Here is a 19,570-nt window from a genome sequence, read left to right as displayed (position 1 = left end):
AGGAAATGAAATTTATTTAATTCTCCAAATGATATCTGGTTTATATATAGTATCAATACACATCTCCTTAAGCATAGCATCATGCATACTACCTAACATTAAACACGTTATCTCATGTGTACGAGTATGTTTTATATTTACTTATTTATGTGTATGGGACTTCCCAGGTGGTGCTAGGGGTGAAGAATATGACTGCCAATGCAGGTGACATAAAAGAGGCTGGTTCAGTCCCTGGGTTGGGAAGATCCCCTGGAGGAGTGTGTGTCAACCCACTCCAGTATCCTTGCCTGGGGAATCCCATGGACAGTCTAAAGGGTCACAAAGAGTTGGACATGACTGAAGTGACTTAACCTGTGTGTATTTATGTATATAGTTATCATATTATAAATTTACATTAAAAAAATGAAGATCATGGCATCTAGTCCTATCACTTCATGGCAAATAGATGAGGGAACAATGGAAACAGTGACAGACTTTATTTTCTTGGGCTCCAAAATCACTGCAGATGTTGACTGCAGCCATGAAATTAAAAGATACTTTATCCTTGGAAGAAAAGCTATGACCAACCTAGACAGCATATTAAAAAGGAGAGACATTACTTTGCTAACAAAGGTCCATCTAATCAAATCTATGGTTTTTCCAGTAGTCATGTAAGGATGTGAGATTTGGATCATAAAGAAAGCTGAGTGCTGAAAAATGGATGCTTTTAAACTGTGGAGTTGGGCAAGACTCTTGAGAGTCCCTTGGACTCCTTACTGCAAAATTCAGACTTAAATTGAAGAAGATACGGAAAACCACTAGACAATTCAGGTATGACCTAAGTCAAATCCCTTATAATTATATAGTAGAAGTGACAAATAGATTAAAGGGATTAGGTCTGATAGAGTGCCTGAAGAACTATGGATGGAGGCTTGTGACATTGTACAGGATGTGGTGATCAAAACCATGCCGAAGAAAAAGAAATGCAAAAAGGCAAAATGTTTGTCTGAGGAGACCTTACAAATAGCTGAGAAAAGAAGAAAAGTGAACAGCAAAGGAGAAATGGAAAGATATACCCATTTGAATGCAGAGTTCCAAAGAATAGCAAGGAGAGATAAGAAAGCCTTCCTAAGTGATAACAATGCAAAGAAATGGAGCAAAATTATAGGATGGGAAAGACTAGAGATCTCTTCAGGAAAATTAGAGATACCAAGGGAACATTTCAAGCAAAGAGGGACACAATAAAGAATGGAAGCAGTATGGACCTAATAGAACCAGAAGATGTTAAGAAGAGGTGGCAAGAATACACAGAGGAACTTTACAAAATAGATCTTCATGACCCGGATAACCATGATGGTGTGATCACTCACCTAGAGCCAGACATCCTGGAATGTGAAGTCAAGTGAGCCTGAGGAAGCATCACTACAAACAAAACTAGTGGAGGTGATGGAATTCCAGTTGAGCTATTTTAAATCCTAAAAGATGATGTTGTGAAAGTGCTTCACTCAATATCCCAGCAAATTTGGAAAACTCAGCAGTGGCCACAGGACTGGAAAAGGTCAGTTTTCATTCCAATCCCAAAGAAAGGCAATGCCAAAGTATGCTCAAACTATTGCACAATTGCACTCATCTCACATGTTAGCAAAGTAATGCTCAAAATTCTCCAAGCAAGGCTTCAATAGTACGTGAACCATGAACCTCCAGATATTCAAGCTGGATTTAGAAAAGGCAGAGGAACCAGAGATCAAATCCAACATCTGTTGGATCATCAAAAAAGCAAGAGAATTCCAGAAAATAATCTGCTTTATTGACTGCACCAAAGCCTTTAACTGTGTGGATCACAACAAACCATGGAAAATTCTTAGAGATGAGAATATCAGACCACCTCACCTCCCTCTTGAGATATCTGTATGCAGGTCAAGAAGCAACAGTTAGAACCAGACATGGAACAATGGACTGGTTCCAGATCGGGAAAGGAGTATGTCAAGGGTGTATATTGTCACCATGCTTATTTAACTTATATACAGAGTACATCATGTGAGATGCCAAGCTGGATGAAGCACAAGCTGGAATCAAGACTTCTGGGAGAAATACCATATTCAGATGACACCACTCTTATGGCAGAAAGTGAAGAGTGACTGAAGAGCCTCTTGGTGAAAATGAAAGAGGAGAATGAAAAAGCTGGCTTAATACCCAACATTTAAAAAACTAAGATCATGGCATCCAGTCCCATCACTTCATGGCAAATAGATGGGGAAACCATGGAAACACTGAGAGACTTTATTTTCTTGGGCTCCAAAATCACTGCAAATGGTGACTGCAGCCATGAAATTTAAAGATGCTTGCTCCTTGGAAGAAAAGCTATGATCAATCTAGACAGCATACGGAAAAGCAGAGACCTTACTTTGCTGTCAAAGGTCCATCTAGTGACTCAAAGCTATAGTTTTTGTTGTGTATGGATGTGAGAATTGGAGCATAAAGAAAGCTGAGCACTGAAGAACTAATGCTTTTGAACTGTGGTGTTGGAGAAGACTCTTGAGAGACTCTTGGACTGCAAGGAGATCCAACCCGTCTATCCTGGAAGAAATCAGTCCTGAATGTTCATTGGAAGGACTGGTGCTGAAGTTGAAACTCCAATCCTTTGACCACCTGATGCGAAGAATTGACTCTATAGAAAAGACCCTGATGCTGGGAAAGATTGAAGGCAGGAGAAGGGGATGACAGAGGATAAGATGGTTGGATGGCATCACTGGCTTGATGGACATGAGTATGGGCAAACTCCCAGAGTTGATGTTGGACAGGGAGGCCTGGCATGCTGCGTTCCATGGGGTTTCAAAGAGTTGGATATGACTGAGGGACTGAACTGAAATTTACATACTTACAAACTTTCATATTTATATATTATACATTTGTATATAAAAGTTGATGTTTAGAATACATTTACAAAACTTTATTGTGTTATAGTTGATGTAAAGCATTGTGTTAGGTTCAGGTGTACAGCAAAGTGAATCAGTTATCCATGTATCCACTGTTCTTTTAGATTCCTTTCCCATATAGGCCATTACAGAGTGCTTAGAAGATTTCCCTGTGCTCTATAGCAGGTCTGTGTTAGTTATTTATTTTATATATTGTATATATAGTATGCATATGTTGTATAATGTATATATGTTGATCTCAATCTCCCAATTTAGTTGTCCCCCCTTACCCTTAAGAACCCTTACAAGTAAGTTCATTTGTACCCTTTTTTTAGATTCCACATATAACTGATATTATATTTGTCTTTTTCTGTCTGACTGACTCTGTATGACAATCTCTAGGTCTATCCATGTTGCTGCAAATGGCATTTATTTTGTTCTTTTTATGGCTGAGTAATAGTCCACTGTAAATATGTAACACATCTTTATCCATTCACCTGCTGATGCACATTTAGGTTGCTTCCCTGTCCTAGCTCTTGTAAACAGTGCTGCCGTGAACATTGGGGTGCATATATCTTTTCAAATTATGTTTTTCTCTCGGTATATGCCTATGAGTGGGATTGCCGTGTCATCGGTAGTTCTATTTTTAGTTTTGTAAGGAAGCTCCATACTGTTCTCCATAATTGCTGTACCAATTTACATTCCCATCAACAGTGTAGGAAGGTTCTTTTTCCTGCAAACCCTGTCTAGCAAATTAAATTTTAAAAGCACAACGGATTAAAAAATTTAAAATGTGAAGAACTGTCTCAGAGATTACAAAATCCATTATCTTATATTTGCATATTTATAAACTTGTGACTGTGTGAACACATGTCTAGGGCCGCCACTCCCTTTGGGCTTTGAAAGAGGCCGGTTCGAGGGAGGAGCCCTGAAACTTCGTTAGTTTCACAGTGTATTAGTTATCTATTGCTCTGTAACTGATCATGCCTCCACCGCCACATTTAGCTGCCTAAAACAACAAATAGTTGTTATCTCACAGTTTCTGAGAATCTGTAGCAGTACGTTGCAAAGCCTTTTTGAATCCTGGACCATGAGATTCCAAAACCTGTATTCTTAAACCGCTACAGCTCCCAACACTTCCAGCTCACTCATACCTCCCAGCTTTGTGCAAATTTGCTTTCTCTGCCTGGAACATTCCTGTCCTTTCTCCTCTTTCTACCTGGCAAACTTACCAGCACTCAGCCTAATTCCTGACTCCTCTGTGGATCCTTATTAATTTCTCTGGAATAACCGATGATTTCCTTCCTCTGAACTCCTATAAAACCCTGCCTTTCCCCCATTTAGCAAAGTTCTCGAAGGCTTTCAGTTGTTTAGCTGTCTGAAATACTGAGTATAAGTTGCTTGAATCCAAGGACCATTTTTTTTTTCCTGTTCTCAAATTCACAGTAGTTGGCAAAGCCCTGACATGAGGTCGACCCCAGTAAATGTCTGTTTTGTGCGCAAATGGATTATCGCGGACTAGGAGAGACAGGGCTCATTTCTAAGGCCATATACCTATGCCATTTCTGGGTGATCCGCATTTAGTTAACGATCACAGCAAATCACTGAGGCCACAGGGACGCCGATGAAATCTGCTTCATCTGGAGAAAGGCACTGGGCCATGTTAACCCCCAGTAAACCAGTCACCACATGCTCCCTACTTTACATGGGTAGCAACCACATTTGGTAGATGGATCCTGTTCTCAGAACCTCTTTATATAAAACCTGTAATATATGAAAACTCTGTCAGTCTTGGTGCAGGGCTTTCTGCTGCACCATGGATTCACTGGACTTGCTCACATCAGGCACTGGGGTCTCAGGTGGCAGAATCAACCATCAGTTCGCCTGTGTGTTAGGAGAATCCAGCTGGCTCTTATTCCCCAAGAGTACTCATCTTTTCCAGGTGCACACACTTTACTTTAATAGTTTTCTTTTTTCTTTAAATTGAAATCCTATATGCAGGACTATGTGACCCTGGAGCATAGTAAGAACACAAAAGGAAAACTCCAAACATTTATCCTCAGGTACCCTTTGCCTTGGGCAGAAGGATCTGCTTGCTTCTCCTGAATCCACGCCATTTCCTGCACACCTATTCTTTCTCATACATTTCTCTTGCTCCTCACTGCTTGGGAGAATTCGAAAACATTTCCTCATAGGAATTCTCTGTATAATCACGTGGAAGATTAACGCAGATTCAACCACTTGCATGGTGTCCTCTCTGATCATTACTGCTTTTTTCCCTTTTGGGATTCCAATGGTATTTGCTGTTTGGTGCTTAGTCTAAGCCTCCCTTCTCACACTTTGACGTGTATGCACATCACCTGGGGGCTTCGGTGGAAGTTGGGTTCTGATTCAGCAATCCGAATGGGGCCTGAGAGTCTGCATTTCTAACAAGCTTCCTTGCTGCTGGTTCCTAAACCACACTTTGAATAACAAGGGTTGAGACTACTTGGTTTTTAAAATATTTGTTTATTTATTTTTATTATTGGAGTGTAATGGCTTTGCAGTATTATGTTAATTTCTGCTGTACAGCAAAGTGAATCAGCTATATGTATACATATTATCCCCTCTCTCTTAGACCTCTCTTGCACCCCATATCCCACCCTTGAGATCATCACAGAGCACCGAGCTGAGCTCCCTGTGATCTACAGCACCCTCCCACTTAGTTTTGAGTGTTTTCCTCCCTCTCACCCTTCTTCCCTTCCTCTTCTTTCCATTTTCTGTAACTATTTACCAGGCCTGTTCCAGATTTTATACTTAGTGCACAAGCTGTCATTTTAGAGGTAAAACTCATAATAGCTTTATTTATATTTTTATTTTACTTATATATTTCAACTTTTACTTATATTTAGATTGAAAGGTATTTTTTCTTTAAGCTTGAACCAATTGTACCCACCAGAAGGCCCACAATTGCTTGTAATAGCAAGGCGGTATTTTTAGAGAAGAGCTCCCATGCTGAAATCAACAAATCTAGGCTCCACACCCAGTTCTTGCTTCACTGACTACACATGAGATTTAAGCCTGTTCCTTAGTCTCTGAACCTCAGTGTGATCACCTGAGGAGCAGGAATAATAATCCTTGAGTCCAGTGAGATGCTGGAATGAGGGAGTGGTTGGAGACGTTGCTTGTTTGCAGGGTGTCTGGCACTATGTTTTGCTCCCCTGACCCTGAGGCATGTTCATTTCCTTTCTGCCTGCTTGGGACTGACTGGCTTTGGACATCCAGGGCTTTAAGTTCTGGGTAGGTTGGTCAGAGCATCAGAGAAGCAGTGCCTTGTGGAGGCTTGGTTTCCTTCTGCTCTGGTTCTGATTTTGAAACTTTGGTTGAAAGATTTCATAGTTTGCTGGCAAATGTTTACTTTACTGTTGTTTTTAAATTTCATTTGAGGCAATGCTTTGAATTATCATTTGAAGTTCTGAGGAAAGAGGGTCGATGCTGTAATTAAGGTTTAAGAAAAACTGTGCCTTATGTATCATAAAAAAAGTAAAAGCCAGTATATTTTTATTGCTTGTTTATTTGCCACTCAAATATGATGCAATTTCAACTTCTTAAAAAATAATTCTACTGTTAGCTTGGTTTTGTTTTTCATTTAAAAAGAATGAAATAATCTGGAAAACTTTAAAGCTCAGAGAGCTGTAGTAGGACATGGAATTGGACCTTGGTCTGCTATAGAAAAGCAGAACTGAGTTTTAGTCCTGATTTTTTAATGCTTGCTGTGAGATCTTTATAAAAATCACTTTTAATCTAGGCTCTGTTTCCTCACTATAAAATGAATGGGTCAGACTAAATGACTGTAAGATCCTTTTCTGCTCTTAAAAAAATGGCAAATTCTTATTCTTTTTCATTTAGTTACAAATAATGGGGAAATGAAAACTTAAGTAAAACAATTTCATTTTAAGTTTTACAAATGAATAGTGTAAATGAGATTATAGAAAGAAATGTTTAAAATGCTTGAGAGAACACTTGCAAGTAATTTGAAATCCTTGAATAGTATGGATTTAGATATAAAAAAATTGATTGGCTAATTGCAAACCTTTCTTAACTACTCATTAATGCGACCTTTGGAACATGCTTTGCTTAAATTGCATCCCTGTAGATTCTTGACAGGAATAAAAGTATACTTTGCAAAAAAAAAAATCCTATATACAATTTATGTTTGTTTTGCTAATTCAGCTTGTGTCTGGGCAGTGTTGTGATTATGAGCACAGGCTCTGGTTCCAGATTCTAGGGTCCAGCCCTGGCTCTGTTACTTACAGCCTGTGTGACCTTGGGTAAGTCACTCAGCCTCTCTGTACAAGAAGCATGACAACTGCATACCTGCCCCCCTGCACCCCACCCCCCACCATAGGTTAATGATGAAGGTTAATGCGGTATTATATTTAGAAGTTTGCCTGGTATCAGTTCAGTTCAGTCGTTCAGTCATGTCCGATTCTTTGCAACCCATGGGCTGCAGCATGGCAGGCTTCCCTGTCCATCACCAACTCCCGGAGCTTTCTCAAACTCACGTCGATCAAGTTGGTGATGCCATCCAACCATCTCACCCTCTGTTGTCCCCTTCTCCTCCTGCCTTCAATCTTTCCCAGCATTAGGGTCTTTTCAGTGAGTCAGTTCTTTGCATCAGGTGGCCAAAGTATTGGAGTTTCAGCTTCAGCATCAGTCCTTTCAACGAATATTCAGGACTGATTTCCTTTAGGATGGACTGGTTGGATCTCTTTGCAGTCCAAGGGACTCTCAAGAGTCTTCTCCAACACCACAGTTCAAAAACATCAATTCTTTGGTGCTCAGCTTTCTTCATAGAAAACATTTTGTCTTTATTAAACATTTGCCTGGTATGTTTGATAATTGGTGTGTTATTACGATGGCTTCATTTTAGTGATTTGCTTTAGGTATGATCTATAATCTTAAACTACAATTTTATATTTATAATTGAGCTTTTAGTCTTGAAATGTCCATTGCCTATTCAAGGTGCTCATGTTGTTGGAATTTTCTTTGGGAAGTCACACGTGATGGGAAGAAAGTGGATGGGAACAAGAAAGTGGCATAAATTTGCTAGCTTCCCTGGTGGCTCAGGTGGTAAAGCGTCTGCCTACAATGCAGGAGACCCAGGTTCAATCCCTGTGTCAGGAAGATCTCCTGGACAAGGAAATGGCAACCCACTCAAGTATTCTTGCCTAGAAAATCCCATGGACAGAGGAGTCTGGTAGGCTATAGTCCATGGGGTTGCAAAGAGTCGGACATGACTGAGTGACTTCACTCACTTACTCACTCCTTAATAAGATAGTGAGTTGGATTAGATTGCTAGATTTGGTTTGCTTAATTGGGGATTTACAGCCTTTGGGGGCTGATGTCTATTTAAGAGGTGTATGCAAAATAATGTGTGTAGGTACAGTTTTCTGGGGGTAAAGATCTGTTTGCTTTTGTTGTTCAGTTGCTAAGTCACGTGTGACTCTTTGTGACCTCATAGACTACAGCACACCATGCTCCTCTGTCCTTCACTATCTCCTGAAGTTTGCTCAAATACCATTCAATGTGTTCTCAGATGAATCCATGAAGGGTTAAGAGCTTCCTGTCTCAAGGATCTTCAGTGCCCCTTTTAACTCTACAGTCCCACAGCTACAAGACATTAGAATTTGGGTGAAATCACTTGGGAACAGGGTTTCTGGGAAAACAGAACTGAAGCCATTTCCTGGTGAGATAGAAAACTGCTGTTTTTGGCAGTTCCTTCTGGCAATAGTAAGAACAGGAAAAAAAAAAATAGAGTACAAAGTTTCAGCTGACAGATGACCCAGTTTGTCCCTCTTTTTCAGTGAGATAAATACTACATACTCAGTTCTTTGGAAAATTTGTATTATTGTGAGGGTCGTTACTCAAGTTAGACCTGTTATATATATTATATGGGCTTCTTACGTGGCACTAGTGGTAAAGAACCCATGCCAATGCAGGAGACATAAGAGGCTCAGCTCAATCCCTGAGTCAGGAGGATCCCCTGGAGAAGGAAATGGCAACCATCTCCAGTATTCTTGCCTGGGAAATCCCATGGACAGAGGAGCCTGGCGGAATACAGCCGAGTTGAACACAACTGAAGCAACTTAGCACACACACACATATATCTATGTTATACATATAATGATTGCATTAATATTTAGGGTGTCATTCTTGACTTTGCTAACAAGATATAAGTGTGCACATTTTTTACTTGAGTCTTACCTCTAATCACTCTATATTAATCAGGTAAATTCCTCTTGATAGGCTGTGCTGTGACCAAATCCTTTCCTTGTAGAAGGATCTGAGAAGAGAGATTGGGCAGATCAGAGTTGGGTTCTGGACTTGGGAAAATTGCAGGGAATCTGACACTCAATAAATTGGGGGCTGGAATAGCAGATAAGACTCTTTGAAGGAGATTCCAGAGAACTACAGGCACTGGTGAATCCAACCGTTTCCTGCTTTTCTTCTTAAACGTTTCTGAAGAGTTCTTTGAATTGAGATTTTTAAAAAGCAACAAGAAATAGGTAGAGAACTCACTCAAGATATATATCATCTATAATTATTAAACTGCACATGCATATTTAAAGAAAACATCTATTTCTGCTTTATTGACTATGCCAAAGCCTTTGACTGTATGGATCAAAATAAACTGTGGAAAATTCTGAAAGAGATGGGAATACCAGACCACCTGACCTGCCTCTTGAGAAATCTATATGCAGGCCAGGAAGCAACAGTTAGAACTGGACATAGAACAGACTGATTCCAAATAGGAAAAGGAGTATGTCAAGGCTGTATATTGTCACCCTGCTTATGTAACTTCTATGTACAGTACATCATGAGAAACACTGGGCTGAAAGAAGCACAAGCTGGAATCAAGATTGCCGGGAGAAATATCAATAACCTCAGATATGCAGATGATACCACCCTTACGGCAGAAAGTGAAGAGGAACTAAAGAGCTTCTTGATGAAAGTGAAAGAGGAGAGTGAAAAAGTTGGCTTAAAGCTCAACATTCAGAAAACGAAGATCATGGCATCTGGTCCCATCACTTCATGGCAAATAGGTGGGGAAACAGTGGAAACAATGTCAGACTTTATTTTTTGGGGCTCCAAAATCACTGCGGATGGTGATTGCAGCCATGAAATTTTTTAAAGACGCTTACTCCTTGGAAGGAAAGTTATGACCAACCTAGATAGCATATTCAAAAGCAGAGACATTATTTTGCCAACAAAGGTCCATCTAGTCAAGGCTATGGTCTTTCCAGTGGTCATGTATGGATGTGAGAGTTGGACTGTTAAGAAAGCTGAGTGCTGAAGAGTTGATGCTTTTGAACTATGGTGTTGGAGAAGACTCTTGAGAGTCCCTTGGACTCTAAGGAGATCGGTCCTGGGTGTTCTTTGGAAGGAATGATGCTAAAGCTGAAACTCCAGTACTTTGGCCACCTCATGAGAAGAGTTGACTCATTGGAAACAACTCTGATGCTGGAAGAGATTGGGGGCAGGAGAAGATGGGGACGACAGAGGATGAGATGGCTGGATGGCATCACTGACTCGGGAAGTGAGTTTGGGTGAACTCTGGGAGTTGGTGATGGACAAGGAGGCCTGGCGTGCTGCAATTCATGGGGTCACAAAGAGTCGGACACGACTGAACTGAACTTAATATGTCGTTTTCATTGGAGTATGGCAAAGCTGCTAACTATCCACTTCAGTTGTGTGTCCCACTCTTTGCAACCCCATGGAGTGCAGTATGCCAGGCTTTCCTGTTTATCACCAACTCTCAGAGCTTGCTCAAACTCATGTCCATCGAGCCAGTGATGCCATCCACCCATCTCATCCTAGCTAACATCTCATGTTAACTGTTACACACTCCTTATTGGAAAATTGCCTAGAAAGACATTTGTCTATGATGGGTTCTATCAGGATCTTCTACTTCTTTATCTCGTTTAAATCTTTGAAATTCTCAGTTTCCTCTGTGTCTTGTGTTTCTTCACAATCCATATCAGACTATTTTGGATTAGATGGTAATTTCAGATTCTCCTCCATCTATCTGTCTCTAAGTCTGTCTTTGCCTAGTATAGATACAGAGTTCATTGGATGGCATATATTTTTTTTAACTTTTGCTATTAACATTGCTTTTTTCTGTTTTTGCGAAAGAGCTAACTAGAAATCCTAGAAGTCTTGGAGGATGTGTTGGTCTCTGTGAAAACATGTCAGCCATAAAACTTATCCTTCAGGGCGTTGGAAGTGTTCTATAAGCAGAATAGGATTTGCAGAGAGAGAGAGAGAAAACAACTCTGGTTCAGGCTTTTTCTAGAAAATCTTGTTTTCGTTGACTTTTTCATTCAGTCGCAAACATGCTCTGAGCATCTAATATGTGTCAGGCACTCAGAGAAGCTGAGGAAACGGAATTGAATAAGAAATGACCCCTGCTCTCAAGGGGCACAGGGTCCATGGGGAAAAAAGACAGTTATATTTACAGTACAGGGTGAAGATTGTTACAATAGAGAGAGAACCAGGATGCTATGGGAGATGTGATATGATTTATAGTAAGAAAAATGGAAAAGGCGATGGCACCCCACTCCAGTACTCTTGCCTGGAAAATCTCATGGATGGAGGAGCCTGGTGGGAAGAGTCGGACACGGCTGAGCAACTTCACTTTCACTTTTCACTTGCATGCGTTGGAGAAGGAAATGGCAACCCACTCCAGTGTTCTTGCCCGGAGAATCCCAGGGATGGGGGAGCCTGGTGGGCTGCCATCTATGGGGTCGCACAGAGTCAGACACAACTGAAGCAACTTAGCAGCAGCAGCAGAAGCAGTAAGAAAAAAAAACCATATATATATATATGTATATTTGGTCTTCATCTTTGTTTCTGGCACAGAGCCTCTAAAATCTTCAGAATTTCCTGAGAGAGTGATCAAGGTGTCTTTGAGTTTATGTTAATGAGGTTACTTTTGGAAATCCCTTAGGGAACCTAAGGATGGGGTCTGGTTGCCAGGGGAATTAATCATGTAATTAGAGGTTTGGAGCATTCAGTCCTGGCCTGGACCAATGGAGGTAGGGGAGCTAGAGATTGAGTTCCATCACCAATGGTCAGTGATTTAATCAAGCGTGCCTATGGGATGAAGCCTTCCTAAAACCCCAAAGGACAGGGATCAGAGAGCTTCTGGCATCTGGGTTGGTAGATACATGGAGATTTGGGGAGAGTGGCATATCTAGCACGTGTGGAAGCTCCATGCCCTTGTGTATTAATACGTGCCTCACCCAGTGCATCTGTTCCACCTGGCTCTTCTTGAGTTATATCCTTTTATAATAAGCCAGTGAAAGTGAAAAAAGTGACAGTGTTAGTCACTCAGTCGTGTCCAACTCTTTGTGACTCCATGGACTGTAGCCCACCAAGCTCCTCTGCCCGTGGAGTTCTCCAGGCAAGAATACTGGACTGGGTAGCCATTCCCTTCTCCAAGAGATCTTCCCAACCCAGGGACTGAACCTGGATCTCCTGATTCTTTACCATCTGAGCCACCTAAGCTGATAGGCATAAATAAATGTTTTCCTTAGTTTTGTGAGGGATTTCAGGAAATTAACCAAACTGTAGGAGGGGTCATAGGAACCTCTAATTTATAGCCAATCAGTAATGCAAATAACAATCTGGATTAATGATTGACATCTGAAGTAGGAGGGGAGGTGGGGGGGCATTCTTACAGGATCCAACACTTTTTCTCGGTAGAGTGTGTTAAGATTGAGTTAATTGTTTGGGGGTATAGGAAAAAATCTACACTGAAACAGCACAGAGGAGTGGCATAGGGCTGAGCCTAGGCTGTTCAGGAAAAACTCTGTAGAGCTGAACTTGGCCTTAGTCTTGAAGAGTGAGTATGGATTGTTTAGATAAAAAAGAGTAGAATAGGAATGGGCATTCAAGCAAAGGATGTACCTGTTCAAAGATTGAAATATAGAGAAACATTTAAAGTTCACAGGAATACAGGTCTGTGCTTCAGGACCCTAGGGGCAGAGAGTTTTTAATTCTGTGGCCCCTTCCTGAGTGTCACCTCTAGAGACCCTCATGAACTGGCCCTGCTGCTCCAGGACTTACTTTTCTCCAGCAGCTGCTTTGTAGGAGTTTGGCTACATTTCATGCTTTTCCTGCAGGGCTCACACTGACACTGACACAAATAAAAGCAAATGAGGAAACAGCATTTCCTCCTTGTAGTATGTAAAGATTTTCATTCTGGTTCTGTATAGAGGATCTCTATTGTGAGAGGCATGCTGGGAGGAGTGGAAAGAACATGAAAACCGGGGGTCAGATGACCTGAGAGCAAATCCTTAGTCTTCCATAATCTAAGTCTGTAAGTCTGGGAAAACCACATAAACATGTTGAGCCTCAGTTTCCTGCCAAATTATGTTTAATAATATTAACTACAGTATAGGGTTATTGAGAAAAGTAGATGAGATGATGAGGCTAGATAAATTTTGGACAATTAGGAAATGCTAACGATGAGTGTTGTTATTATGTATCTTACAAGCACATATGCATTTTCACATTGTAAAAAGTGGTTCAGGATAAAGCTGAGATTTGGGGAGAAAATTACCATGAGGAATTTTTTGGAGGTGAGAAGACAGCTCATTAGACATGAAGTAGGAGATGATTTCAAGTGAGTACCAAGGACTTACAGTGCTGGAGGACAGGGTGAGTGGGTTTTGAGATCTGTCCCATCAAACATATGGAGTCAGGACAAGTGGGGGCCGTGAGAGGCAGTGTGTGTGGGAAGGTGGTGACAGGGTGCTCGGGGGACAGGACGAGTGGGCTACGTGGGTGGGAAATGCAGAGTCTGGAGAAAACAGTAGCATCATGAGCTTATAGATGTGATGAGCAGGAAGTACACCTGATGAATACTCAACCTCACATCCTCATCCCACTGGTGAGGAAATTAGGTTCCTGAGAGGTTGATTTGTCCCTAGTCACAGCCATGGCCAGCTGCAGAGCTGAAATTTAACCTTGGAAATCCAATTCTTTTTTTTTTCAATTCACTTCAGAGACTCTGCTGCTGCTGCTGCTAAGCTGCTTCAGTCATGTCCGAATCTGTGTGACCCCATGGACTGTAGCCTACCAGGGTCCTCCATCCCTTGGATTTTCCAAGCAAGAGTACGGGAGTGGGTTGCCATTTCCTTCTTCCATTCAGAGACTCTATTCAATCCTAATTGCAATAACTTTGGAGAATAAATTTAACACAATAGTATATTTGCAAATAATAGATGATTGCTTATATTAATTCCTGTTTGTGTCAACCCCCCAATATTTACATATATCAGGGATCTCTCTCCCCACACCCCATCACATTATTTACTCACAAATTCATGTATTCATTCACTCAAACATACATTTGTTAGGAGTTCCTGTACTCTAGTTACCAAATAAAGCAGTGGGATCCAAAGATGAATAGATCCCTGTCTTTAGCCTCAAAGAACTCATCATCTTATATAAAAGAAAGACAGACACATGCAGTCCTGTGCAGTAAGCGTACACAAGGAAAAGTATAGTCTTGAAAATTGAGGGAATGGTTTCTCAGAGTTTATGATCAATGAACTGGGTCTTGGAGGAAAATGAGGAGTTTTCTACTTAGAGGCGGGGGTGGGGGTGGGTGGGCAGGAAGTAGAATGAAGATGCTGAATATTCCAGGTGAGTGATGTGCAAAAATCTTCATGGCTGTAGGCAGAGAATCCTGACAACATTTGACAACATAGGATGCCATTGTGAGGAAGCAACCTTGAGGTGAGTTATAGGAAAGCATTTTGAAGTCTCAATCAAGTAAGAAGTGACTTAACAGAAATGATAAATGACAAACACATCAAAATTGAGAAAAAGTCACCTCTCTTCTAGCCTCAGTAAGAGGTGATGATGGTGTGATCTCACCTCCACTTTATGGAACCCTGTCAGATGGAATGCGGATTGTGACTTCTTCTGGTCCAGGAAGCAGAGGAGGAATTTCATAGGATGAGTTGTTTTCCAATTTGTTAAACTTTGGCAGCTATAATTGACTTCACACCTGCAGAGTTGGGTGTCATAACAATGACATTGTCTCTCTAAAACTGAAATAATGCTTATGGAGCTGTGGGGATGCAGAGAGAAATAGGTTATGATTTCTGCCCCCTAGGGAAGGCAGCACTAGGTTGGAAGGACAGAAATGTGGTGAAACACACACAACATAGTTTCTGTGCAGCAGGGCTCAGCAGACAGCAGGGGGTCAGGTGTGACTTGTTTCCTAAGGTTGAATCTTGAGGAATGAGTAGGAGTCAGATAATGGGAAGAAGCTCTTCCTTGCAGAAGAAATTAAAAACAGGACAATAAACTCTTGGGACTCTTGACTGTGGGAGATTTTCAGAGAATATAGATGGGAGAGTAAAGTAGAAGGGGCAATGGAAGCAAAAAGGCTAATCCCAAGAAACCTTCTAGGCTTAAAGGAGTTTAGGTTTTATTTCACAAGGTTGGGAGATCCACTGAAAATTTTTAAGTTGAAGATAATAAAAATAGGTGTTACTTTTGGAGGAATCATTCTGGCTACAGTTCAGGGGAAGAAATGGACAGGGTCAAGATTAATTGCAGGGAGACCAGTTGTCTGGCTTTTGCAACCACATTGCCAAGAGATGAGAATGTACTGAATTAAGATGTAAACACTACAGGGTTTAATCACCGATTATGTGAGGGGTGGAGGATATGGGAAAACTTTGGTCTGGCTCACAGATTTCAAGTTTAGTTTCCTGGGTAGATAGACATGCAGCTGAATAAGATTGGTCATGGAGAAGGAGGACCTAGTTTTGGATGCTGACATTTGTATCTGAGATGAACTGAGTTCTACATTTGTTGGATTTGAGGTGCCTGTGGGTCTTCCAGATTGGTGTATCCTGTAGAAAGTTGGATTACAGAGGGTAGGGTGGGTCTGGAGTTGAGTAGCACTATCTGCCTTTGAGATGAAGATCTGAGAGTCAGCAGCACATAAGAAGTAGTTGAAAGTGGAGAGGGAAGGTGATTTTACTTTTCAAGAATAAGTGATCAGAGAGAGAGAGGAGACTGAGGGTTGAAGTGACTTCTCATTTCGAAATTATAAATCAGCAACTTCAGATCTTATTCATTGTTGACACAGCCTTTGGGTGTTTTCCCAATGGACAGACTTTGGCTGACAAGCAACCATGAATGCCAGGAGCTAGATATATTTTGTAAAGAAATTCTTCCCAAAGCAAGACGTGTTTGGCTCTCACCCTGGGACTGTGTGTGCTCAGCCTCCAGCAACTCTTGGTAGTTAGTGGTCTGGATCATGTTCGGGCCAATATAGTTACGCTAGTATTTTGAACATAGTCATTTTGGATCGTAGACGTGAATGAGTATTCTCTAAGCTTCCCAGCTAATCTCAGCTTTTGATCTGAATGAACTTGGCAGTTTGATATCCAGGTGTTCTTATCAAAGGAGCTAGGATTTTGCCTTTCAAAAAGGAAGGAACTAGGAACCAAATCACTTGTGCTTTGCTTTTGCAAAGTCAGTGTGTGAGAGTCCTCTAGAGAAACAGACTGATAGTGTATCTATGGAGAGAGAAAGAGATTTATTTATTAATATAAGGAGTCTGTTCATGTAGTGATGGAGGCTGAGAAGTCACATTGTCTGCTGTCTGAACACTGGGGACCCAGGAGAGCTGGTGGTGTAATTTAGTCCAAGTCTAAACACCTGAGAGCCAGGGGCCCCTACAGCAGTTGATGTCCAAGGTCACACAATCAGGCAGGAAGGTCTGAATCGGTCTTCCTCCCCCTTTTTGTTCTATTCAAACCCCCAGAGGATTGGATGGTGCCCACTCACTGGGGAGAGCAAACAGTTTTCTCTGTCCACTGATTCCAATGCTAATTTCATCTGGAAAGTTCTTTACAAGCCTACACCAGAACTAATGTTTATCCAAACATCTTTTATGGGCTGATCTGTGCTCCATCCATCCCCCACCCCCATTCATAGGATTAAAGCCTTAACTCCCATTGTCTTAGAATGTGGCTATGTATGGAGACTGGGCCTTTAAAGCAATGATTAAGTTAAAATAATGTGTTCCAGGTGGGTCCTAATCCAATCTGAATGGTGCCCTAAGAGGAGGAAGGGGAGACCCACAGAGAGACACCAGGGATTCAGTGAGAAGGTGGCCGTCTGCAGGCCAAGGAGAGAGACCTCAGAGGAAACTGAACCTGCCCACCCTTGATCTTGGACCTCTGACCTCCAGCCTCCAGACTGTGAGAAAATAGCTTTCTGTCATTCAAGCCCCCATTTTGGTATTTTGTTGTGGAGCCCAAGTTGAATAATAACCCTACTACAGCTAACCATTCACTGAGTCAGGAACCCCTGTCTTTGTGTCCTCCTGCATTTTATCATTTGTATTCATGGGATCATCATTTTCTTCTGGGGTTACTGCCAACAGCCACATCATTGGGTTCTCTCCTCTTTTCTCCCCACCCCCCCCACAAAGTCATTTATTCTACAACTTTTAGATTAATAACTCTTGACTTTACCACTTTACCAGTTTTGAACTGGAGAACTCTCTGCTGTAGTGGGAGAAGCTTCTGTGCAGTATAGGATGTCTGACAGCATTCCAAGGCTCTACCTGTTAGAGGCCAGTGCGGTCATGACAACCAACACTGTCTCCAGCCATTGCCAAATACCCTCTGTGGTCAAAATCCCCTCTGATACAGAATCATTTTCTAAAGCCCAATTCTTTCATCTTTCTGTTTAAAAATCCTTTGATGATTACCCATTATCTCTGCTATGTTTCCCAGGGTAGGGAGAGGTAAAGGAGATAGGATGATGCTTGGATGACCTCACCTTAGTTCTGATCTGCAATCGGCAGCTCCTTAATTCATCTCTCTTCTGGGCAGAGGGGATGTCAGAAATCTACAGAGGTGTGCTTCATGTAAAAATATGAGTGTTTTTAAATCAGTATGAATCATACTCACTCTGACCTACAGAAGACATAACTTACCTTTCCACTTTGTAAAATCATGAATGCTATGCTTGCATGCTTAGTCATGTCCAGCTCTTTGCAACTGCAGGGACTGTAGCCCACCAGGCTCCTCTGCCCATGGGATTATCTCAGGCAAGAACACTGGAGTGGGTTGCCATTTCCTCCTCCAGGGGATGTGCCCAATCCAGGGACTGAACCCATGTCTCCTGTAGCTCCTGCATTGGCAGACAGAGTCTTTATTACTGAGCCACCCAGGAAGCCCTATAAAATCATGGAGAGATAGTACTTATCAGGGCTCTGCTATGTGCCAGAGCTTTAGAGGAATTAATGTATGTAATCCTCACAGAAACCCTGGCAACATGATACCATGCTTAATCCTGTTTAACTAGTGAGGAAATTTAAATTACATTACCTTCCTTAATAGCACAACTAACCAGACCGGAGTTTAAACTTGAACCCAGGTCATCTCCATGTTGTGGGCACAGCAGTGAAGGCAGGAATCATCTTAGGTCTGCACCACTAGGTCTGTGTTTTTGTCTGAGTTAATTGACTTTTCTGAGTTTCGTTTCTTTCTCAAAGACTGGAGAGGAGAAAACCTGTCCTGTCCTTATAAGTTTGTTATAGCATGAGATAAAGTCTAATGTCTAGTACAAAGTAGATGAACGGTAAGAAGTCATTATTTTTTGTACTGAGGTATAGCTGAAGTACAATGTTGCTGTAACGACTCAGTTATAAGTGCATATATATATATATTCTTCATATTATTTTCCATTAAGGTTTATCACCACAGGATATTGACTATAGTTTCCTGTGCTATACAGTGGGAACTTAGCTGTTTAACCATCTTATATTTACCAGTTTACATCTGCTAACCCCAAACTGCCAATCCATCCCCCTCCCATTGCCCTCAACAACTAGCAGTCTGTTCTCTATGTCTGTGTTATGGATAAGTTTATTTGTGTCATATTTTAGATTCCACACATAAGTGATATATTTGTCTTTCTCTTTCTGATTTATTTCACTTAGTCTGATACTCTCTAGTTGCATTCATGTTGTTGCAAATGGCATTGTTTTATTCTTTTTCACGGCTGAGTGGTATTCCACTGAATATATATACTACATCTTCTTTACCCATGCATTTGTCAGTGGGCATTTAGATTGTTACCATGTCTTGGCTATTGTGAATAGTGCTTCTGTGAACTTAGTGGCGCATGTATCTTTTTGAATTATAGTTTTGTCTGGATGTATGCCCAGGTGTGGGGTTGCTGGATCATATGGTAAACAAATTCATTCTTGTATATGTTTGTATAATATATACATTGATATATTTGTGTAATTATGATACTTGATCTAACCATGTTATCCATGAATAGGATAGAAGACGTGTAGTGGCAGGTGTTAAAAATGTAGAACAGTATAAATATTTAACATTTGAGAACTGTAAGAGTGCCTATGTGTGTGTGTGTCTAAGAACACCTAGACTCAGAAGTTGTAGCTTACCCACTGTCGTATAGCTCCTGAATGACAGAGCTATCTTTCAAGCTTGGGTCCATTTGGTTCTGAAATCCAGGCTCAGATGCATTCCTTTGTCTGCATGTGACAATTTAAGGCTTAAGTTTCTTAGCTATATTATATGTTTTAAAACAGTTTAGGTGTCAGACCCTAATCAGGTAAA

At 41.1% G+C, this 19,570-nt stretch overlaps 1 non-coding gene across 1 annotated transcript; it reads left to right on the top strand.

Annotated features, from left to right (window-relative positions):
• Positions 1 to 7,988: 7,988 nt before the first annotated feature.
• Positions 7,989 to 8,061, top strand: TRNAC-ACA (transfer RNA cysteine (anticodon ACA)). The gene has a single exon. It is a non-coding gene; the product is annotated as a tRNA-Cys (tRNA).
• Positions 8,062 to 19,570: the final 11,509 nt, after the last annotated feature.

Source organism: Ovis canadensis, chromosome 3 (assembly GCF_042477335.2).
Source record: "Ovis canadensis isolate MfBH-ARS-UI-01 breed Bighorn chromosome 3, ARS-UI_OviCan_v2, whole genome shotgun sequence".
NCBI lineage: Eukaryota > Metazoa > Chordata > Mammalia > Artiodactyla > Bovidae > Ovis > Ovis canadensis.
The sequence above is the reverse complement of the archived record's forward strand: the minus strand, read 5'-3'. Positions and strand labels throughout refer to the sequence as shown.